Below are 23900 nucleotides of genomic sequence, written 5' to 3' on the forward strand. Positions count from 1 at the left end.
AAATAGATAAAAACTTTAAAAAAATGAAAATAAAAGCATTCCCATTCTTCCCTCCCAACAACTGTGACAATGCTTCCACTCCTTCCACTTATTCACCTGTGTGAATCACTAGTATACTGTTGGTTTTATTGCTTTAAATGAATGGTCTGACTTTTAGGTCAGTTTCAAATAAGAAAAGTAAAATATTTTAATTGACTTTTTCCTCCTTTGATGCTCCTCCTGTCTTCAGGCAGACCTAAATTTTGGATCTATATCCTCTCCCTTCTATCTGAAAAACTTCTTGTAATATTTTTCGTAGGACCAGTCAACTAGTGGGGAATCTTCTAAGTGTGTGTTTGTTCAAGAAAGTCTTGATTTCTCTTTCACATTTGAAGGATACTTGAGCTAGATATAAGATTCTAGGTTGGTGCTTGTGTTTTCTTCTCCCTCAACACTTAAAATATTTCACAGCACCAGTTCTGGTTTCCACAGTTTAAAATGAGAAGTCTTCCATAAATAACTCTGATCCTTGTTCCACTGTGCATAGGGTCTCCATCCCTCTCTGGATTTTTTCAAGATTTTCTCTTCTTTCTGTGAGTTTTCTGGATCCTTGTGATGACTGTATTTTCACTTCCCTTTTAGCATGCCTTGTAATGTTTTTTGAAACCTGGACGTGTTTGGCTTTTTGTTGTTGTTGTTGCTGTTGAAGCCCTGGCAGTGTTGAATCAGATAATAGGAAGTGGTGAACAGGTCCTTCATGTGAGGATTTACCTTACGATCCACTAGGATTTCATGTTTTCTCATGTTGCATTTGTGAGACTTCACATTCTTCGGTCTTATTTTTGTGTCTTCACTTGTCTTTGGGTTTCCCCAACTACTCCTTCTCAGAGGAGTGTATGCTCCATCCAGTGTTATGCCATGCCCTACTGGTGGGGAGGTGAGGCCTGCAGGACCCTGCCATTAACTCTCAGGCTCTCAGTGAGCCAGGCCAGGAGGCTGTGACCTGTCCAAGTGTTTCTCCGGTGGTGTAGCTGCTCCTCCTCCAAACCCCCTACTCCCTTTCCTGCCCGCTATGTTCCAATCAATTTACCTAAAGCCTTACCCTCATTAATTATAGGTGTGTGGGGTTTTGTCCTTCAGGTGATACAAGGTGGAGTACAAGGAATCCCTTTGCTTCAGCTGAACACAGTGGTGACAAGATCTTCTCCTTGGAGAGGAGCCTCTTGTGGAGAAGGCTCTGGGTGCATTTCACAATGATTCTTCTCCTCCCCCTACCAGTCACGAGGGGTGCTTTCTCCGTTGTCACCATGACAACCTCATGACCTCATGAGGCGTGTATATATCATTTTCTTCTCGTTTTCTTATTCTTTTTGTTATTTTCTGTATTTCTGATGTTTTGATGGTCTTGCTGATCTCAGAGAGAGACTGCCCTTGCATGGTTGGACAATTTCTGCACACAGTAGTGGCCTCTCCTACAAATGAGGAGCCAACCCATCCCCCATCCCCTGCTTGACTGGGTCCTCACACCCTAGGGCCAGGTGCCAGGCCACAGTGGACAGCCCTCACACTTGAGAACCCAATGAAATTGTTCAGAGGAGCCTGTTTCAAGCCTGCTTGCCTCACCTCACCTTTCCTGCAGAAACCACAACAAGGGCTCTTGCCCACCTTCTCCCTTTCCCTCTGCCTCCCTACAACCCTGATATTTCCCTATGTGGCCATGCACACGGTACCTCCTGTTTCTACGGATCTGTGAGCATAAAAACGTCCTCCTCCAATCGTGTCGGTGTGTCTTACCATACCCGTGTAAAACATTTTCCAGGTATCTTTAAAATGAGACTTTTAGAGATAAAAACCAAGCAAGCGGAGGCCTTCCTAAGGCTGCAACCCGGAGGAGTTTCTCTCTCTCAAATTAGTCCACGTTCAGCCTCCAGAAAGTCACCAAAATGGCCATTTACGAGCTCCTGTCCTATCCCCTAGTTTATAAATTGCGCGTGCACTGGAGGAACTCAAAAGGAGCTCTGGGTCGTGGGTGGTGGGGACCTGGGCACGCTCTAGGTATGGACGTGTTTCCTCGCACCTGAGCTGTATGAGGCAGGACAGAGGCACTGAAGGAAAAAGCCCACTGCTGTCCTTATGTGCCCCCAAGATTTCTGCCTCGCACCTGAGTTAGCCTGTGACAAACATAACCTCCGATGACCTGCAGGTCTGAACAATATGAGCCACAGCCCCTCCCCACCCCCAGCCCCACCACAGGTGCAATTTACTATATCATCGCCAGTTGCCAGCTTGTGGAGTTGGAAGTAAACCAGCCATAAAATCACTCCCCGGTTATTAGAAAAATATTTACTTGGAAATACTGGCTATGAGGGCGCCTGGGTGGCTCAGTCTGTTAAGCATTTGCCTTCTGCTCAGGCCATGATCTCAGGGTCCTTGAATCGTCAGGGGCTCCTCTGCTCAGTGGGGAGCCTGCTTCTCGTTCTCCCTTCACTCCTCCCTATCCTGTTTGTACTCTGTCTCTCAAATAAATAAGTAAAATCCTTTTAAAAAATCCTGGCTATGAAAAACTATTCTTTCATAAGAAAAACATTTGTGTGAGAATTTGAATATTCTTGTTTGGGGAACTCATTGGGCTTGTTACAAATTTAAACAGAAATACCAAGTTGTCTACACTGCTTTTAATCCTGATGTTTGTGATCTGACCTCTGCACCTGTTCACTGATATCCCAGGTACGAGCCTGGTGCCAGGCATGTTGTGGGAGCTCAGGAGAAATCTGTCAATTAATGAACAAGAAATGCATGACTAAGGGATTTTCACTGTATTTGTAAAACAGTTCATTTGTTTCAAAATCATGTCTCTTATAAAACCCATCTAATCCAGCTTGGTTTTGAAAATTATTTCCCGGGGCACCTGGGTAGCTCAGTGGTTGAATATCTGCCTTTGGCTCAGGGCGTGATCCCAGGGTCCAGGGGTCTAGTCCCACATTGGGGGCGCTGCAGGGAGCCTACTTCTCCCTCTGCCTGTGTCTCTGCCTCTCCCTGTGTGTCTCATGAATAAATTAATAAAATCTTTAAAAAATATATAAAAATTAAAATCATTTCCCTGCTGTATATAAAAAATAAAATAAAATACAGTCAATTCTCATTACGTGTGCTAATTATGTCCTAAAACGTTTCCCTGAACACTGAGTTAGTGAATAAGGAACCACTGCTTCTAGGGGAAACACAGGCTTGTTCCTGGGAGTCTGTGGTCACATATTGCCATCAGCCAATCAATGCACGGGTTTGTTCTAAGTGTGTTTCTGTTCAAAGACACGTGATTTAACATCTATCGTTGCTTAACTAACACTGAACCCATGACCAGCAACACCGCAACGCCTGCCCAGAGGAAGCCCATCTCACATGTATTTTCTCCAGAAGGCATATCGAAGCCCTATGCACCACACAGCACATTAGCACTATGGTTACGGGTGGTTTTAAACTGCAAAGTCACCAGCAAAAAGCAGAAAAGTTTTAAAAACGTGGGACGCGATGGACACAAAAATGACACATAGGCAGAGTGCGCCTCATCTACCTCAGGGGCGAATCAACGCTCTGACGCTCTGTGCGTTTCCACAAAGGGCCGCGGAAGTGCCCAGAGCTCTGGCTACGCAGTCGCAAGACCATTTCAGCAAGTAGGTGAATTTGCAAACGGTACCTGCGGATAATGAGGATCGAGTATACACTACCTTATATCAGATGCTAAATGTGTTAGACTCATCCTTCACCCATTTTGAGTGATTTCTAGAATGTTCACAAGAGCATCCATGGTCACTTGTACACAAAAGAGATGTGAAAGTATAGTTATTGTAAAATTCATATGATGGTAAATAGATGCTATTATGTGCGAAACTTCTATCTTATTAGTGTTAGCTCTTGACAACCCCATCCCACTGTATTTGTTGGCTCTACACAATTTCCTGGCATCCTCAAAAACAGAGCTTTTATATGCATATACCAAAAAATAGTCATGAAGCACGTCTGTCTGGTCCTCTGTTACAGGTGTTGATATTTGCTGCAGGCGAGCCACACAGTGAACAGGGCATCACCAATGTGTATTTAAAAGGACACCTGTTAAAGTAAACAAGAGAATGCACAGCCTTTGCCCCCGGGGAGGACCTGAGCTTGAAACATCAGTCCTGCTGCTCACCAGCTCTCTGGCCTCGGGCAAATTACTCACCATAAAAAGGAAGTAGCCTTCACTTTATTTGTAATGTTCTTTTAGGAGAAATAAGGGCAAAAAAAAGGGGGGGGGGAAATGTCAATATTTGTTTACTGTGAGTGTGGTTGCACTTTTCTGTACTTTTAAAATTTCCCCCAAAAGATGGTTGCCATGAGGAACAAATGAGGTCATGTCTGCTCAAGGCCTGGGGCTGGGCTCCTGCTCTTTCTTTCAGTCTGACCAGAAACAGGATGAGAGCACAGGGAAGGATCTTGGCTACTGCCATGGTCCCAGCACCTAGCACTATTCCTGGCTGGCAGGAGGTGACCAATAAATCAACGTGCTGAATGGATCACACAGCCAGGCAAGGAAATAGCCCTGGCTGGCCACTCAGAGCAGAGAGGCTGACAGAGGCAGAGGGTGCCACATGAACGTCTGTGGTCATTTTGATCATGTCTTCTATTCATTCTTCCCTGTTCCTGCAGAAACTTAGTTGTTCAATGAAAATGACAAATGCTTTAAGGTGCTCTGTAACACAAAGACCAAAACATCAGATAACTTTGCCGTTGCAGAGTAGAGAGGCCATGGCTGCCTCCTCTCTGAAACAAACTCACAACAAGAACAGGAGAGAGAAATGCCAGAAAATTAGTGGACTCCTCTAACCCCAAACAACAGTGTGCAGGGAGCAGGACCCACTGCAGCCGAGGCTCACCCTGGGAGCATGAAGACCCTCAGGGAAGATGAGTACGGCTCAGGGCAGACCTCAGGCAAAGCCCACGGAGCGGTGGGGTACCAACCAGTTTTTGAGGGTGGAGAGGAGATTCTGAATGGCTGGCAGCCTCCTTGGGAAGAAGTAAATGTGAAGCCAATTGTCTCCCTCCTCCTCCTCCTCCCCCTTCCCCCTTTCCTCCTCCTCCTCTCTCTCTCTTTCCCTCCCTCCCTCTCTCTCTCTCTCAGCATTACTGAGAATGAGGAAAACACTCTGTGGGCCTGGCACACATCCTGGGCCACTTCCAAACATGACTCATTTTTCCAAGAGGAGGAACCTACCCCTGGTCGACATAGTGACACGGACAGAATCAAAGGAGAGAAGCCATAGGAGAGACACGTGGGAGGCCCATAAAGTCATGGCCGCACATACAGCCATGGAAGCCAAGGGCCTACTGGGATCATCGCTTGGTTAAAACAGTAGCTCAAACCGGAGACACAAAAGTGAGTGGTGGTGGTGGGGCGGGGAGGAGGCAAGAGTCAGAGAAGTCAGAGGTCGGGGCAGGCGGGAAAGGCGACAATTTCAAACAGTGGAGGGGGGACAGGTGCGCAGTCACAGAGAGCAAGGGGAATAGGGTGGCGTAGGCTGCGAAGGATGGAAAGGAAATCCACACGGAGCTCCGCACAGAAGTACTAGAGGGACAGAGAAGACGCCAAATATGCAACATCAACATTCCTGAGGCAGAGAAGTTCCATGAAGGAGTGGAACAGATGTCTAGAGCTTTAATTAAAGCCACTTCAGGGACACCTGGGTGGCTCAGTGGTTGAGCGTCTGCCTTCAGCTCAGGGCATGACCCCGGGGTCCTGGAATCGAGTCCCACATGGGGCTCCCCACAGGGAGCCTGCTTCTCTCTCTCTCTCTCTGCCTGTGTCTCTGCCTCTTTCTCTGTGTCTCTCATGAATAAATACATAAAATCTTTAAAAGGAATAAAGTTACTTTTCAGAAACCAGAGGACTTTCCCCCTGGACTCTGTAGTTGGGGAGGAGCCTGTTAGGGAGCCTGTTAGTTGAGCAAACTCAACTTCTCCCTGGCCACCCCCGAGGCCGGAGGAGGATGGGAGCCTGTTCCAGATGGTCCAGGGGCCTCGGGGCTGGGGGGCTGGGGGTGATTCCAGCATCAGGATGACAGTGCTGTGGAAGGTGGGGAGGCTCCGATGGCCTACCGAGGGTCGGAAGGCTGGAGCAGGGCTGTCCCCCCCCACCGAAGACACGGGCTTCAGACCCATTCCAGATGCATGTCAGCGGTGTAGACGTCCCAGGATTCCTCATCCAGAAATCCAAAGAGGTCTACTTTCCTGAGCTCCTAACAAAACCAAGAAAGTTCTAGATGGCAACACTGCTTCTCCACCCTGACTACAGCTCAGGATAGCGGGGTGAGTCACTGTGTAAGGTGCCTGGTGATGGAGCTTCAGCCCCAAATTGCTCAGAGCTTGGGGGGGGGGTGCGGAAGGGAGAAGGGGGTTCTGGAAGCTCTCCAGGTGACCTACCTGGCCAGGTGGGGGCACTGCTGCTCTAGGTGGAAGGTTCTGGGGCTCCCGGCCAACCCAGACAGAACTGCCCTGGGGGGTGAGCAGTAACCAGGCTGGGGAAGCAGTGGCGATGATGTGCAGGCAGCTTTAAGGGACCCTCTGCCCACGCAATCGATCCTCGCCCACGTCCTCAGCCACAGTAGCCCAGCGAGTGCAGGCCCTCAGGTGAGGGCACCTGGCCCTGCAGGCCTCAGAAGCGGTGGCCCGGGCAGGTGCACAGGAGGCGGGGTGCGTGTGCTCCGCATCCTGACAACAGGCTGACGCATGAAAGAAAGTTCTAGAATTCCCAAGCTCTTCAGAGCTGCTGTTCCTCTGCTGCTTTATCTCCCTTCCCAATGAGCAGCACAGGAAATCCAGAAACAGGCAAGCTGCCCGGAGGGAGGCGGGGGCACAGGGGACAGGGACAAACTGGCCCAGAGGGTCGGGAGCACCTGGCGGAGGGTCATGCACCTGGTGGACGGTCACCTGTGCCCTCATGGGCTCCTGCAGGCCCCGTCCCCCAGGACGCCCGCCTCTCAGCTCACACGTGAGCACACTGTCCACACTCCCGGAGACAAAGACCCAGCTTTCTTGCATGGCAGGGTACAACGTGTCATGAGATCTACACGCATTTCCTTCATCCTGCCTCAGTACATGTTCCCTCTCCAGACAAGCATCCCTTGGATCCCAAATATTTTGAGAAAATTAAGTTGGATTTTTTTTTTTTAGAGAAATGAACAAGTACTAAGGTTTTCTCCATTACCTCAAAATCCTCTTGAATAAGAAACTAGGTTATTTTTCCAGAAACTACACTGAACCAAGTGTGTTTAACCCAAGGACGTGTTGGCTAGAACTGTCCTCCAAGGCTGTGTTCCCACTGGATGGCTCCAGGGCAACCACTGGAAACCAGTCTCTGTGTGACTCATTACTGACCCGTCGCTAAGCTAGACTAAATGGGTGTATGTGTCTGAGTGTGCGCCTGCATGTGTGACAGATGTGCTGTGTGTATGTAGATGTGTGTGTATGCACACGTGCATGTGTTCTGCTTGTGTGATGTGTGTATGTGTGTATGCCCCTGTGTGATGTGTGCATGCATGGTAATGTGCACACATACGGTGTGTGCACTATACATGTGTGTGATGTGTGTGTGCATGTGTGTGTCGGGTAATATTGAGTAGGAAATGTCACTACGGCAGATGAAAGGGCCAGGCCAGATCCTGTGGACGAGACTCGGGGTCTCATGTGAAGGATGTGGGCGCCTTGTGGTCAGAGCCCTTTAAGGAAATGGGAGGCGTCCAGGTCCAAATGTGAACAAGTGGCAAGAGTTACAATCCACTCTCCGCAGGCAGCCCTGGGGGGGGCTGGAGGTCGAACATGTGTCCCTGACCTGGGGAAGGAACAGTGTGGGGCTTGACCGTGCTGTCATGATGGAAAGACTGTTCTACTCTGTTCTGCATGGAGTGATGAGTCACGTGTGGCTACTGCCCTTGAATGTATGGCCTGAAGTGTGGCAAAGACTGATTTTAAAATTTTATTTCCAGGCACCTGGCTGGCTCAGTGGTTGAGAGTCTGCCTTCAGCTCAGGGCATGACCCCGGGGTCCTGGGATCCAGTCCCACATCGGGCTCCCCAACAGGGAGCCTGCTTCTCCCTCTGCCTGTGTCTCTGCCCCTCTCTCTAGGTCTCTCATGAATAAATAAAATATTTAAAAACATATAAATAAAAATAAAAATTTATTTCCCTTTAAGTACTTGAAATGTAAACGACCGCACGTGGCTGGTGACGATGTACAGAATTACAGGATTCTAGATCCTTGGTGGGGACACTGGAGAAAGGCCTCTGTCCCCACCGGGTCAGGTGTCAGCAGCGGAACAGTGCGCACACCCCTGGGACCAGTGTGATGGGACTGTTGGGATCATCTTACAATTTCATACCTGGAGGAATGGGCTGTGTGGCCCAGACACCTCTCCCCTCCAGACATCTCTTCTCCTTCTGAAGCCAAACGTGGGCTCTAGGTTTCTTTTTATGAAGGAGAGACACATTTTAGATCAAATACCTACTCCAAATATCAAATATTCACTGGATCAAAATCATACGTGATACACTGAAATATAAGGGGGGCAGTGAGAGCGCCAGGTGCCGGCCATGCTGGGAGCACAGAACACACAAAAATGTCTGTCTACAGTCTCCAAATGGACGCTTTAAAAGTGCATGACAAGGACCAAAATAATGTCACAAAGTGCTTTAGTGCTTCAGGGGAGGAGGGAGGCCATGAGCTGGTGAAGAGGGGGGGGTCCCTGTCCACTGACATTCCCTACATGCCGCCTGGTAAAACCCAGCAGGCTTTCCAAATGCATCCCCAGAGAACAGCTGGATTGCTTCAGAGTCAAAGTGAAACTGTTGGGTAAAGGCCACCCTGTTTCTGTGACCCTCCCACTGTCTTCAAAAATCATTTTGCCCCTAAAAGACCCCCCTTTTCTTTTACTCCCCAGGTGAACAGAGGCTATGTAGCTCCTGCATTTCCCGTTACACCGAGCCACCACCATTCTGCAGGCAGCTTCTTTGCAAGCCAGACCGCAGGTGCTCTGCACGGTGCATCTGCAAGTCCCAAAATTCTGCAGCCAGAGCAGGCGTTTCCAGCTTTGCTGTGGAGATGAGCTGCCAAGAGCTGAAGAAGAAGTTTCAGTGGATGATGGCATCCAGCCCCATGTGCCTGGTCTGCCTCTACCAAGTGTGCCGCCCCCAGAGAGGGGCTTTAGGACCACTTGTGGGAACTGGGCATTTATGGGTGAAAGTTGTATTACAAAGCATAAACTTGGACATGTGGGATGAGGCCTGGGGGCTCCCGGCGGGAGTCTAGTGCTGTGCCTCACAGGGGTACGTGGATGGGCAGAGTCAGGACCAGGTAGGCCACGGTCACAGACTGTCCCCAGATGGCCCACTGCGATAGCAGTCCCCTTGTCATCATCCGCTGCAGACGGTGAGGCCCTAAAGCCAAGCCACAGACACCAAGAAACCATGGCCCCAGCTCCCCCGGAGTGAAACTGCTTCTGTCCTCGTGAGAACAAAGCATCTCAAGTAAGTAAGGGGACCTGGAGTCATGCTAAGGAGTCATCTTGGAGATGGAAATCGTTCCATGCCCTGGTGTAGAAAATGCTACAGGCCAGTTTCTCTGTCAGCCCAGGGCGCACATTCTTTCTCAGGGAATCGTTCTGTCCGCTTGTACCTCCTACAAGTCTGATGGCTTATGCAGAGATCGCACTGACGGGGCTCACATCCCTTCTTCCCCAGGTCCCGACATCCAGGCCTTGTGATACAAGTGCAAAGGAAGGAAGTGTCCACGGTGTGAAGATGGGTGAGCTCTTTCTCTTCTTCACGCACATGCACACGCACACGCAGGGGTGGACCAGGGTCTTTGCTGTCCTAGGCGCACACGGCTGCTGTTATACCCAGCACACCCCTAAATTCAAACTCGACGGCAATTCTGTTAGGCTTTAAGAGGTGCCTGTGTGCTCTAAAGTCCTGCTAACCTGGTCTCAACCTAGGCTGCTGCACCTGGCAGGGGAAGGGGCAGGAGCCCTCATGAATGTCCGAAGGCAGGCCACCTGCCTGACCATGTTCGAATGTGCAGGGTGGGCAGCCTGAGCAGCCGCGGGCAGGCCGAGCCTGGGTAGCACCTCCCGAAGCCGGCCAACCCCTGGAGGCTCACTTACATCGTGGGGAGACCCATGTCCAGTCACAGCTGATGCTCTGTTTTGCTCTAGCTCTCCTCCAGCCTCATCCCACTCAGACCTTCTTTTATCATGATCACCCTAAATAGCAAAGAGTAAAGAGTCTGCAGAGTAAAGAGGTGACTTGGACATCTTTATGTGTCGGTCTATGAAGATTGCACATTTTCAAGAAGACCACCACACGGGATCACAAAGCACGGACAGACCAGTTTATTCAGACAGTCCCCTTCTGATACGTATTGCTTTTTGCCTTTCCTTTCCTTTCCTGTTCTTTTTTTTTTTTTTTTTGCTATTACAAAATGAACTGTTGCAACGAATTACTGTACGCATATATATTGCTTCATTTTCGTGAATTTATATGTGTAAGAAGTTCCAAAAAGTAAACTGCATAGTCAAAGGACATGTGGGTTTTAAATTTCAGAAGACGATGCCTGACGGCCCTGCCAGTGCCTATGTGAGTGTCTCTCTTCCCCACACCTTGTCGCAGAGCAGACCCTTAAATCAACGCTCATTTTGGAGGGGAAGGGCACATCCATGCACTTTGGGCTCATTTGTCCTTTTTAACGGCTTGTGTGTATCCTTGGCGGAGGTTTCTATTGGGCTGTGCTCATTTTTCTCATTGATTTGAAAGAACTCACTACATGTCAAAGCTACTGGTCTTTCAGCACTGGCACTGAAAACAAATACCTTTCATACGGTTTTTGCCACTTGTGTACGAATTTTTTTTTTTCCATCTGTATAGAGATTTGCTAAAAATTTTAGGAAATAATACTCATCAATCCTTTTCTTGGTTTCACATTTTCTATCATATTTAGAAAGGCCTTCTTCACACCATAATTGTTTAAAAACCTGCCCCAGTTTTTCTTATAGCCCTTTTAGGCTCTTGCTGTTATATTTTAATTTTTATTTTTTGCTCAGCCTGAAACGTATTCTGGTATAAGAAGTAAAGCTTTTCCAAGACCCCTAATTAACGCCCCATACTCCCTTTCCTGACTAATGGCAGGTGCCCTGCCTGCCCTGCCTGCCTTGCACTAACATTCCACCTTGATTCTCCATAATCCACTACACCTATGTCTTAAGACCCTGGGGATCCTGTTTCTCCTTACCCACCCTTTGTTTCATTGTGTCCCTTGGTCTTCTCATGGTGAGGCCTGGAGAGTTCCCTTGTGCTCCTAATGGCAGCAGAGCAAGGCCACCGTGAGGAGGGGCCAGGCTTCATGTCACCACCTGTGATGGCCGACCCATCACGTCCCACAGATTCGTGTGCTGAAGTCCTAAGCCGCCAGGACCTCAGAATGCAATTATGTTTGAAAGCAGAGTTTTTACAGAGGTGATTAAGTTCACATGAGGCCATTACCGTAGGCCCTAATCTAATAGGACTGCTGTCTGCATAAAATGGGGGGAGTTAACACACAGAGGCAAGGTGTGAGGACACAGGGAGGAGACGTCATCCACAAGCCAAAGAGAAAGGCCTCGAGAAAACCAACCCCGCTGACACCTGATCTCAGACCTTCTGCCTCCAAAACTGTTATTTAAACCCCTTGGTCTTGGTCCTTTGTCCAGCAACCCTAGCAAACTAATACCATTCCTCTATCAACAGGTACCCACACGGTTTCCAGAGTTCTCTCAGTAGAGACAAGCTGGAAGGATGCGCTGGCTTTTCAGCTAATGCGTCTTTGCAGACACCGGTGGTTCCTTGGCCATAGCTTTCTGTCTTCCTTCTAGAGCGCATCCTTTCCTGCCAGCTCTCAACCTGCCTTCCTCTGGCTGAATCCCAGAGTCCCGCCTGCATCACAAATGTTTCCACAATGGGACACAACACGACTGAGTTGGAATATTTTCCTTCTCCCCTGCTCTATTCCACGAGCAGCCCCTCCCAGCCCCAGCGACACTAACACGTGTGGGGAACAGGACTTACCCCTGACGGGGCAGCCTGCCCTGTGGACATGCAGACGGCAGCTCGGTGCATCCTTCCGAGCCTGCTTCCCCGGAGCTCCAGTTCACTCTGATGGAGACCTGGGAAGTAGGCTTAACGTGTGTGGAAAGGACATAAAATGTATAAAAGCATCTGATGTTCTCCTACTAGCCTCTCACCGATTCAAGACTTTTTGCCCAGTTCCTATTGAATGAACTTAATGTCCCAACACAAAGCTATGACAATAGTAAGGACACGGCACAAAGAGCTCCTGTCCTCGCTCTGCCTTCTTGGGCTTCCTTGTGTCCCCTTGCAGGACGCGCCACCTTCCACACGGCACGACGGCAGATCCATCTACACTCCTTATCAGGGCAGTAGGTAGGAATCACTGCTCTGGAGGAGCGGCACACAAGTCTGAGGCTCTGAAACCCAGCAACACCCCTTAGCATTTGGAAAAGTCACTTCACTTTCTCAACAGGTGAATTAGATGCTCTGCAAGGTCCCTTCCACCCTAACACCCTGGGCATCCTGAGAGGTGCCTCTGAGCAAGTCCTGCTTCGGGTCCGCCCCGCCCTAACCATCCGCGTGGACAGGATCCCGCGGCCCTCTCTGTGGACACACTTGCTGCTCAAGTGCCAGGGTGGCTGGCACAGTGCCCAGGGCAACAGGGGACGCCAAAGCCACCCCCAGCCTGCCACCCAGCCAGTTCTCGCGAGCTCCACCCACCCCCTCCCACCGTCCGCTGTCACATCCTCACGCAGCTATGACCATCAGCTGATTGGGGTTACTCAGAGAAGGAAGTGGTGGAGTTCCTCTCCCAGCCTGGGCAGCAGCCATAAACACAGAGGAAGGAAAGAGCGTGAAAACAGGAATGCAGGCTAAGAGTCCATGAGCATGATGGGAAGTGAAGAAGGCAGGGTGCCAGGGGACTGCACACTACTGCCCACGCCAGGGGATGAAGCAAGGTGGGCTCAGCGTGAAGAGGGAAATCACGGTCCATGTGCAGGCAGGTGGCAGGGGTGGGCTGCGAGGTGGAAGCGGGCCCTTAGGTGCGGTGCCCTGGGGGTGCCAGCGCCCTGGGAAGGGTAGCAGAGCAGCTGGGCAGCCCACAGCTCCCCAGCTCCTCGGCAGGCCCTGTGCAGGAAGGACATGTGTCTGGAGAGGCAGGGCATGGCCACGTCTGCAAAGGGCAGACAGCCTCTGTGCCAGCCACCTGATTCCTGGATCCTGGCTCCCCCTGCCCGTGCACACCCCACCCCTCCGAGCTCATGGGGGACAGCTTAGGAGAGAGCCACAGAACAAATGCAGACTCAGGAAATGAACTCCTAGGGCTGCTTGAAAATAAAAAGACCAGGATTCACCCTAGAAACACCAAGCATAGCATGAAAGCTCACCCCATAAAGGAAAGGCAACCAGATGAGCTGATGCCAAGGGAAGACAGAGGCCATGGAGCAAGTGGGGGTCATGGTCCCCCCACTGGGACCAGTAAGAAAAACCACAAAAGCCCAAGGTATCACTAAAAAAAATAAAGGATTAACTACATTCCCTGTAAATGAAGCCCCTGCTTGCTGGAATATAACAGCCCTTGTAGATGGACTTGGTAACAGGATGGACAGGGCTAAGATCTTTCTGGAGATGAGGAGTAACATGCTGGTCTTGTGAAACGATGTAAAGGGCAAAAAGAGGGAAAAAAGTGAAAGAAAAAGTGCATTCACTGCAACTTTCTTTATAAAAATTAGGTAGCCAGTCAGCTTGCTTGGTTAGAGGCGTGGTATTAATATCAAAAATTTGGTGAGGGCGACCCTAAATGTCTGTCGGTAAATGATTGTATTTTCTAGTCTGTGGAATAAAACACAACGATCAGTGATAGGAAGACCTCCTCAGCCCCAGAGATGTGGTTGATTAGAAAAAGAAAGTTGCAAAACAATATTGGTGTTAAGAACATGCAAACACACACACACACACACACATGCTCACGCACAGCAGCAAAGGCTAGAATAAAAGACACCTCCCCTCCCCCTACCCAGAGGGTGGGCTGGGGCAGAGAGAGCGGTCAAGGAGAGTGTTAGTGGTGTTCATCACATCTGAATTCTTCCCCAGTGGGGACGCCTGGGTGGCTCAGTGGTTGAGCACCTGCCTTCAGCTCAGGTTGTGACCCCGGGGTCCTGGGATCCAGCCCTGCATTGGACTCCCTGCATGGAGCCTGCTTCTCCCTCTGCCTGTGTCTTTGCCTCTCCCTCTGTGTCTCTCATGAATAAATAAATAAAATCTTTTAAAATGAATGAATGAATGAATGAATTCTTACCTGTACTGGTGCATTCACAGAGACCAAAGCTTAAAACAGAACAGGACTTGAACCCAAAGGAACTTCAGGCCCTTACTCTCAAACACCATTGATAAAGATACTCAGTAAGACATATTGCAATCAACCGATTCAAATATTCTTAGCATCAAGATGAAAATAACCACAGCATTGTGCCTCCACCCAGGCTTCACCCGAGGCTCTTGTACAGAGGCAGCAGGAGGCTGCCAACCACTTCACTAGAGTGGACTCCAGAAGCCCCGGTCCCCCAGATGCCCCAAGGACAATGCAACCCATGGCCATGGAGGTGTGAGTGTGCTGACAGGTGCTCTCCCCTGCAAGTCACCTGCAAGGGACTCCCTGCACCTCCACACCCACAGCCACTATCTGCTCATGAAACCTCATCTGGTCCAGCATTTTGTGACTGGGGCAAGGAAAGCTTCTCTGGGGATAGCATTTAAAATCAAACAGCACCTGCTCCAGGACCAAGGGATCCAGGCCAGAGCATCTGAAAAAAAAAGCACTGCGGGCTCCCTCCCCGTGCCCGGGGAAATTATACATTCCCATCGATTGGATAAGAAAACACCCATGTCAGAGCAAATACAGAAGCGGGGCTGAGATTGATTTAAAATTCCCACGCTGGAATTCCTATGTATGATCTAGAACATACAGATCATCCGTACATACACATCCTAGAAATATAAAGTTTTGAGGAAATATTTTCGACAATTATTACTGCGGATTTCTAATGGCTCAACTGCACGTGAATGCGGTTGGTGAGCGGTATGTGAAGACGCCACAGGGTGGAGCAGAGGTCTGACAGGCACTTTGCAAACAATGTGGACAGTCAGCCGTCTCCCCGGGACAGGACAGGTTTCCCTCATGAACGTGTGTGTAGTGAAGACCAGAGCAGTGATCAGACTCCAGTGGGGAGGTTAGTTTTGTGTCGCAGAGCTGGGGAGACCATTGTCGCAGGCAGAGAGTCACCAAGAAGACACAAAAGTAAGAGTTTACCCGGGAAAAGTGACAGAGGGCTCCAGGAAACGCACTGAAACTATATTGCACACGTTGCCTTCGCAGTGACTACGATCACCATAAACACCAAATGGGCTTCTCATCCCCGGGGGTTACAGCAGGACTGTGGTGGGTGGAGGCGGTGGCCTGGCACTGCCACCGGCTCCCTTCTCACAGCAGGAAGTTGACAGACACTGTCTAAAACCGATACATCAAAAACAAGAACAAATGAGCCTATCATCAGGAAATAAGGTGGAGAATTCTAGAAGAAATAGCTATAAGGGTCAAAAGATCACTTTGGGGAACAGCTGTAGAGGGTGGGAAGGTATTGGCATAAATTAGAATTTCGCAAAAGTAAAATTTAACTCTGGCCACAGCAAAACATCCCCATGACAAGTCAGCAGAAACAGTCTTTTTCTTTTTAAGATTTTATTTCTTTATTCATGAGACATACACAGAGAGAGAGGTGGAGACACAGGCAGAGGGAGAAGCAGGCTCCATGCGGGGAGCCCGATGTGGGACTCGATCCCAGGACCTTGGGATCATGACCTGAGCTGAAGGTGGGTGCTCAACCACTGAGCCACCCAGGCATCCCAGAAACAGCCCACCCTAAGAAATTATCAGACTGACCAAATTGGAATGATGATTTATCAATTAAGGCAAACAACTGTAGTGGGAAAGCAGATGGTCACATGCTGGAAATTCCAAAGCTTTCTGTAGCCACACAGAGCATAGATAAACAGGCCATATCTAAGTTGTGGCTTTTCCCAAAACTGGGCCCTCAGCCATCCTTCCTCACTCCCCCCGACTCATCGTCCTCACCGTCCCTGGGCCTGCGCCTCCATTACCCTGCCGCTGGCCTTGTGACCCTCCTGCCAGCTCAGCCTGCACTGGGATCAACGCCTCCCATACCGTGGGCCAATCGGGGAGAAGCCCAGAACCCTCTGGCCCTGGGCCCCCTACAGTGCTCCAGCACAGCCTTGGGAGGTGGTGACCCTTCCAGGGCCCCTCAGCTCCAGGGTCCAAGCACCCCCTGTGTCAGAGGGAGGCACCCCGGGACAGGGGATACTACTCACCAGATACCAGCCATCATAAAAGCTGTCAGGGCCCCCTCTCCTGAGTAATCAGGGTGTTAACTGATACTCCCTCAATACTCACTTCCTCCTCCTACCATCAGCCTCTGGCAGCCTCCAAAAAACATTTCTGGTGGTTTCCAGAAATGGACAGATGCAGAGCGAGCCACTTCTGATTCGTTAGCCCTAATACTCTTCCCTGGACTGGTCTTGTTGGCCTCAACTAGATGTGACTGCACTTACGATGCTAATTCAACTTTTCAAGATCCAAAGGGCAAAACTTAACATAATTCATTTATAAAGACAAACAGGTTTCAAAGAATGCAAGCTAATTTGTTTTTTTGTCAGATGAAACTATAAGCTCATAGGAAACGTGCCTGCTAATGGAACACCAGAATGAATGAATGAACTTCTCCTTTCAAATCCGCTCTGTCTCCTTGTGTACTCATCTTTGCCTAGTCAAAAGCAAAACAAAAACCTGTTTTTTTTCCAAGTGAAAAAGAACCAACTTATTGAAACGCAAGGTGGAAGAGCAAGAGATGAGACACAGTTAATTCAGACAATTTAATTCCAGGCTCTTCTAAGGACTTTGCCTTTTGATTTCAGTTGCTTTAAAAGAAAAAAAAAAAAAAAAAGTTCAGTGCATGAACATTAAAAAAAGTCCTCTCCCAAGGGCTAATTTTTTCTCTACTCATTTGCACCCAAAATGATCCAGCAATGGAAGATGTTAAAACTTTGCAAATGGGGAGCAAGGGGGCAGGGTGAGGATAAAGGAAGAATTAGCTCGGATTGTAAAAAAGTGCTCTTCCATTCCTCAGGAACAGATAACACAGAGACGGCGAGCCTGCCGTGGGGGGAACAGGAAATACTACTTCTTCCAAAAACATACTGTGGGCACAAAGGATGGCAGTAACCTCCCTGCATTCTTGCTCTAAAATCATCCATCTTGGGGCCCCTGGTGGCTCAGGGGTGGAGCGTCTGCCTTTGGCCCAGGGCATGACCCTGGGGTCCTGGGATGGAGTCCCACATGCCCCTCTCTCTGTCTCTGGTGAATAAATAAATAAAATCTTAAAAAATAACATCATTTATTCTCACTTGGATCTGTATTGTGATGGTTATCATTGAAATTTCAATGAGGTCTTGCTCCCTGAAAAGGGGCAATTTGCCCATTTAATCACAGAAGGTATAGTTACTGGACAGGAGAAATGCGATTTATTTCCAAAAGTAAACAAAAGGCCCTAGGAGTCTCATATGGTTCCAAACGTCCTGATGCGTAAAACCCCTGAGAAATAAGGTTTTGAGGTAAGTTTTAGGGAACTCACTCAGTGACATCTGCCCTAAACGGACACACAGCTATTTATAGTGTGTTTATTCCACTAAATGCGACAAGTCACAGTGTCCGTGCAGACATATGAACGGGTGGGAGTATGGGAGGCCGCCCAGCATGTACCAGAGTCTCTAATACACGGCGACAGTGTGGACACGTACCTCTCTAAATTCTGAGAAATGTTTTTCTCAATGCTGAAATTTAGCTTCCCAATTTGAACTCTAAATTGTGAAAAATCCAGGATTCCAAAACATATCTTAGCACATGGGTTTTGGAAAATAATTGTGGACGTGCTATGTGCTGCATAAAGTAGATACTGTACTAGGGAGTCTTTGGTTTAAAAGCAGAGAAATTTTTTTAAAAAGGAAAATAAATAAAACTGAGAGGTCAGACTTGCGCTTAGGATATTAAATTAAATATGAGCCTAAAGAAGGTGAAAGTGAGTTATTTCTTAAATACAGATCTAACAATAAGATTATTTGTCAAGTTCTTCCCTTAGCAGAGGTTAAGACCTAAAGTATACGCCTCATTTTTTTATCCTAGCTTAAAACATTAAAAACATTCTAGTTACTAAGCCTATTTATAAAATCCTACCTATGAAAGCGCTCCACATACAGAGACTAGAAATCCATTTCTATTTTACTACAAAATCTCCTCTAAACGTAACAAAACAAAAGTATAATGGAGATGGAACAAAATGACTTGATAAAAAATTTTAATGGAGAAGATTTCTCGTTTAAAACCCCTAGTACTCTACACCTTTCTAAAGGTGTTAGCTCAAGGATAAATATATTCATGCACAATAGGGACTTTTTTTTGGGGGGGCGGGGGGGGGGGGAGAGAGCAGATCAATGAATTTAGTTCCGTGAAATTAAAATGCTGCCTTCCTAGTGGCAATGAATTTCTTCTTACTGAAAAAAAAAAAAAAAAAAGGCTTCAGATGCTAGAATCATTTCCATTCCTTCCAAGAATTCCAAGTCATCACAAGATGAACTCTTTTTTAACTAGAAAATTCCGATGTGGGGCATCTCCAACCTTTAAACTACCCACTGACAGCGCTTCCAGGGCTTAAGGAAAGAACACCTGCTGCTCAAGGGTTGCTAGGGATCAACGGAATCTTTGGTCATTCAGTCAAACGGATGAAAATAACCTGCAACACTGTCTCCAACATCAAAAGCCTCAAACCGTGACTTCTCCAGACTAGGTCTTCCTAGTTCTGGAACATTCGAATAAACCCAAAGCTGAATCGCCTCTGTACAGCTAGGTAGGCGGGCTGATGCTTTGGGAGCTATGCTGCCCAACTCCAACTGACCCGGCATCGGCATCGCACCACACTGGGCTCTCGGCGGCACTTACTGTCACTGTACCGTGAAAACGTGTCTCAACGAGCGATCCTGCTCCATTTTAGGGGTGGCCCGGGAAGTTTCTTGTTTCTACACAACTGCTCTTTCTGTAGGAAAAGGCGTGCAAGCGCTGAACCCTCCGCAGGCCCAGGAGCACTGGCACCTGGAGTCACCCACATCAACAAGGTGGAATTTCCCAGGGCAGCGATAAAATGGCCAAAGGACAAGGTGAGCCTCCTGCGCCCCGGATCCGCGCCCGCCGCCGGCACCTGCGGCTTCCGCACCCCCCCCCCGCCCGCCCCACTGGCGCCCCGCCCCGCGTGCCCGGCAGGCCCGACCCCACCGACCCCGGGAGTGCTCGGTGGAGGACCTACCCGTCCTGATTCCAGAGACTCGATCAGCCTGTCCCTCCCGAGGCCCTGAGCGCACCTGCCCCGCCGAGGGCCCCGCACAGACCCGGACTCGGGGCGGGCAGGGGGGCGACAGGCGCGTCGCCCCGCCCGCCTTCCCCTGCTCCCGGCTGCCCGGGGCTCCGCGTCCCGGCTGCCCGGCCCAGGGCGCGCGCCACACCTACCTGTGCCAGGTGAGCCGAGGGCGGGGCGCGGGGCGCGGGGCGCGGGCGCGGACGGCTCGGGGCGCAGCACGGGACCGCCCGCTGCTCCTCGCTCCTCCCGCCGCTGGAGTCTTCTCAGCCGGCCAGCGCGAGGCGCTTCCTCATTTTGGGCAACTTCCTTAACGCGCCGGGCAGGCCCCGCACTTCCTCCCGGCCGCCGCGCCCCAGCGCCGGGGGCCCGCCCCCCCCCGCCTCTCCCCGCCCGCCCGTGCGCCCCAGCGACCCCGCGCCCGCCCCAGTGCCCCCAGCGCCCCCGCGCCCCGGACCCGCCTACCCCGCCCGCCGGTGCGCCCCAGTGACCCCGCGCCCGCCCGAGTGCCCCCAGCGCCCCCGCGCCCGGGGCCCACCCACCCGCCCGCCAGCCTGCGGTGCGCCCCCGTGCCCCTGTGCTCCCAGCGCCCCGGGCCCACCCGGAGTGCCTGCAGGGACCCCACGCCGTGCCTGCTGCCCGTGCGCCCAGGACAGGCTCCGAGCGCCCCTAGCCCCCTGCGCCCTGCCTCCCAGGCCCAGAAGGCCCACCCCAGGGGTCTTCATCCACACACAAGGGGCCCTGACAGCAACAGGAACCTCTGGCCGCCTTGCCAACCTGCCACCTGGTCCTTTGAACCACTGGCAGCGCTAAAAGGGCGCGCCCATCGCGCAGGGCCCTGGCGTGGGAAGAGACTCTTGCTCACTGGGGGGCGGACTCCCTCCTGGTCACCAACCCAAGCCGCTCCTGCTGACCTGTGACCCCAAGGCCCTCTGCACCCTGCCTTTAGAGTTAGGCTCTAGGTGCACATCGGACTTCACTGCGCTCTGCTGGAAGGGCCCGGCTTGTCCCACGCCGTGTTTTCTGAGGGCTCTGGTGATTTCAAGGTTCTTGACAGTGAGCTCAACTTGCTCCCTTCAGCCCACAACCGGTTCTTATGCCTGGACCTAAATAAATTAAGTTTAATATTTACCGTAGTATTGGGGCACCTGGGTGGCTCAGTGTGGAATGTCTGCCTTTGGCTCAGGTCCTGATCCCGTATTCCTGGGATCATGTCCCCCGGGGAGCCTGCTTCTCCCTCTCTTTGCCTGTGTCTCTGCCTCTCTCATGAATAAATAAATAACATCTTTAAAAAATATATTTACTGTAGTTTTTTTTTAAATTTATTGTAGTTCTAAAAAATATTTCTAAAATGCCCTATCCCCTCTCCTCGTTTTTCTATCAGGGAGCCCTCTTTAAAATTTTCCCATAAAACAGTGCCCAGATCCTCAGATTCTTGGTAACAGGTAGCAGTAAGTGTTTTAAAAGGCTGTGCCCTGAGCCCCAAAATTCAAAGTGAAATATATAGCGTGTTAGATTATAATTGCCATGGAGAAATACGAGGTGATAGGGAGTATGGACACTCATCGCGGCCCCTCAGTCTTTCCCACCTGGACATTCTCTTCTATTCATTTTTAAGTCAAGTGAGGGATTTTTATTATGGCTCTATTTGATAAGCATTGGACTTAAATTTTGCTTCAAACAGCCAATGAAATAGCCAGCATTCTCTAAACAGAAGCTGCAAAACATGTACACAGGAGGTTTCCAGAGTGGGTAATATCATTGGAAATGGACAAATGGGATTTGTTTTGAATCTGCATGAGAAGAGCAAACCTGGTGTTAATGAAGATGATGAAGATGACGTGTTTCCCTAGGGGCAGCCAATGGCGATGAGGTTCTAGATCAGTCCCTACACAATGCCTTCCTGCACTGCTGTGTGGTCCCTCTCACCTTTGGGGCATTTAAGTGACTGAGCATGCTTATGATGATTTTGGAAAAAAAAACATAATGTTAAAGTCATTACACAAATACCTAGAAAAAAAAAACTTTCAAAAAGACAACTTCAAAATAAAAATTAAAAAAAAAAAAAGTCAATACATTTCTGCCAGCGTTTCTTCCTTCTCCCAATGGTCTTCTCCCTCCAATGGCTTTGCTGTTCACCCTTCACTCAGTAAATCTTAGCTGTCATTATTGTCTGAGTCCTGGAGCCCCCCCCCCCCCATGAAACCCTGTACTCTGATGGTCTCTGGGACTCCCCACACTGCTACTTTTTAAAGTCTCCTGTTCCTTGCAGATTCTTTTTTTTTTTTTCTTTAAGAATAGTAACTCTAGGGGTGCCTGGGTGCCTCAGTGGTGAAGCGTCTGCCTTCGGCCCACGGTGTGATCTTGGAGTCCCAGGATCAAGTCCCACATCGGGCTCCCCACAGGGAGCCTGCTTATCCCCCTGCCTGTGTCTCTGCCTCTCTCCCTGTGTCTCTCATGAATAAATAAAGAAAATCTTAAAAAAAAAAAAAAAAGAACAGTAACTCTATTTCCTGGGGTTGCTGTGTTCATTGACATCTGAAACCTCCTGTCTGTTGGCCTTGTTTATTTCTACTGGTTCTGGCTCATGGTGTCAAACTTCCTTGTAAACTTGGCTGCACTCACTGTGAGCCTCTCGCCACTTCGGAAAAACCATTCATGGACCTTCATTGAGGTCTAGGAAGAGACGTTTTCTTTCGGAGACAATTTGCCTTTGCTTTGGTCAGAAGCCTAGGGTAAAACTAATGTTTGGACAATTAAAAGTAAATTCTCAGCTTATGGTTTCTTTGGATCACCTAGGTGATAGGAATTTGGGCTGGAAATTTGGGCACAATTTTGGTCAACTTGTGGTTGCATGGTTGCAGTCTTTCAAGGATTCATCTCTTCCATTCCCTCTCTGTGCTTCGTCTCATTTTCCTTGTATCTTGGAGTCTGTGTTTCTTGTGTTCCGTGTCTTCCTCTTCCTTGGGAGTTCACTGCAACACTTTGGAGGAACACGCTCTCCCTTTTCCTGAAACTTTGAAAAGTTTCATATCTATCCAGAAGGTTCTACCCTCAAGTTCAATGGTTTGGATGGTAAAGAATTCTAGCTCAGAAACCATTTCTCTTTACAATTTTTAAGTCAAGATTCTCTGGGTTTCTTGCTTTAAGTGTTGATGTCAAGAAATCCAAACCATTCTGATTCTTTGTCTTTTCATTCTGATTCTTCATCCTTGTGAGCATAGTGACTGCTTCGCTCCTTTCACCTCCCTGGCTTGGCAGTTTTTCCAGAACTTCTTTTTGTTCTCCTCCTCTGAGGGTGATGGTTCCTTGATCCTCACGGCAGATCCTTTCTCTTTCAGGACCACAGTTTGAAGGTTTCATATTCCTTTCATGCCTAATTTTCTGTAACTTTTGAGCATAGGGGGATGGGCTTAGCTGAAGGTGAGGTGCATCAGTGAGAGGTCCCCCTACCTCCCTACCCCCACCCACAGGACACTGGGTTGGATGCAGAAAGTCTGCTTCTCGCTGGCAGAAGGAAAGGGAAGAAGAGCCTAGTCCTTTGGAGGCACCATTGGGCATCAGGTCAGTTCCCCAATTCTGTGGGCCGTGGCATCTTCACACTTGTGACAAAGCTGGGCTGGAGTGCTAACACTTCTCTTTCTCACCTCATCCGCACCACGGCCATTTTCGCTACCCCGTAGTCAACAACTCCAAAAACTAAGAATATGTAATGACTCCTTTCAATCCTATCAAGATTTGAGTGAGAGCTGTCAGGATTTTGTAGACTGATGAGATGTGGTTTCAGAGAGGTGGGAGTGTGACCTCACCATGATACTCTCCAACTTCCGTTTTTCATATGAGCCTAGTTCGTCTCACAGAGTGGTTCTCCTTTTCTTGTTTGGTGACTCTTGGTAACTTTTACACTTTTGTGTTCTACCCCTCCCTTTTTTCTTGGGGAGCCATGGGAGGGGGAGGGAGGGTTCTTTTTTCTTTTTTCTAGGTAGTTGGGCAGTGAAGATTTCAGTGCCTTTATCCAGAATTTAATGACACACACATAGTTTTTAAAGATTGTATTTCTTTATTTGACAGAGAAGGAGTATAAGCAGGGGGAGCTTGAGAGGGAGAAGTAGACTCCCTGTTGAGCAGGGATCCCAATGTGGGACTCAATCCCAGGACCCTGAGATCATGACCTGAGCCGAAGGCAGACATGTAACCGACTGAGCCCCCCAGGTGCCCTGACCCACATTTTTAAACCATAGATGTATAGAATGTGCAGGGTATACATCATACATTTTCATATTTAGAATGCAAGGTCCACATTTTTTCATCTCTTTCAAAT

The 23900-nt window shown here is 49.3% G+C and overlaps 1 protein-coding gene across 4 annotated transcripts in view; it reads right to left on the reverse strand.

The window, feature by feature from the left end:
* SYK (spleen associated tyrosine kinase) overlaps positions 1 to 19853 on the reverse strand; it is an 83447-nt gene extending 63594 nt beyond the window's left edge. For 2 of the 4 annotated variants that reach the window (XM_038527306.1, XM_038527307.1), the window contains exon 1: positions 19732 to 19853. The gene's annotated coding sequence lies outside the window, so the exon portion shown is untranslated. Of the gene's footprint in view, positions 1 to 19170; positions 19379 to 19531; positions 19696 to 19731 lie in introns of those variants that run through there. The other 2 variants (XM_038527305.1, XM_038527304.1) reach the window with 2 other exon arrangements.
* Between the last annotated feature and the right edge of the window lie 4047 nt (positions 19854 to 23900).

Source organism: Canis lupus, chromosome 1 (assembly GCF_011100685.1).
Source record: "Canis lupus familiaris isolate Mischka breed German Shepherd chromosome 1, alternate assembly UU_Cfam_GSD_1.0, whole genome shotgun sequence".
In the NCBI taxonomy this organism is placed as follows: domain Eukaryota; kingdom Metazoa; phylum Chordata; class Mammalia; order Carnivora; family Canidae; genus Canis; species Canis lupus.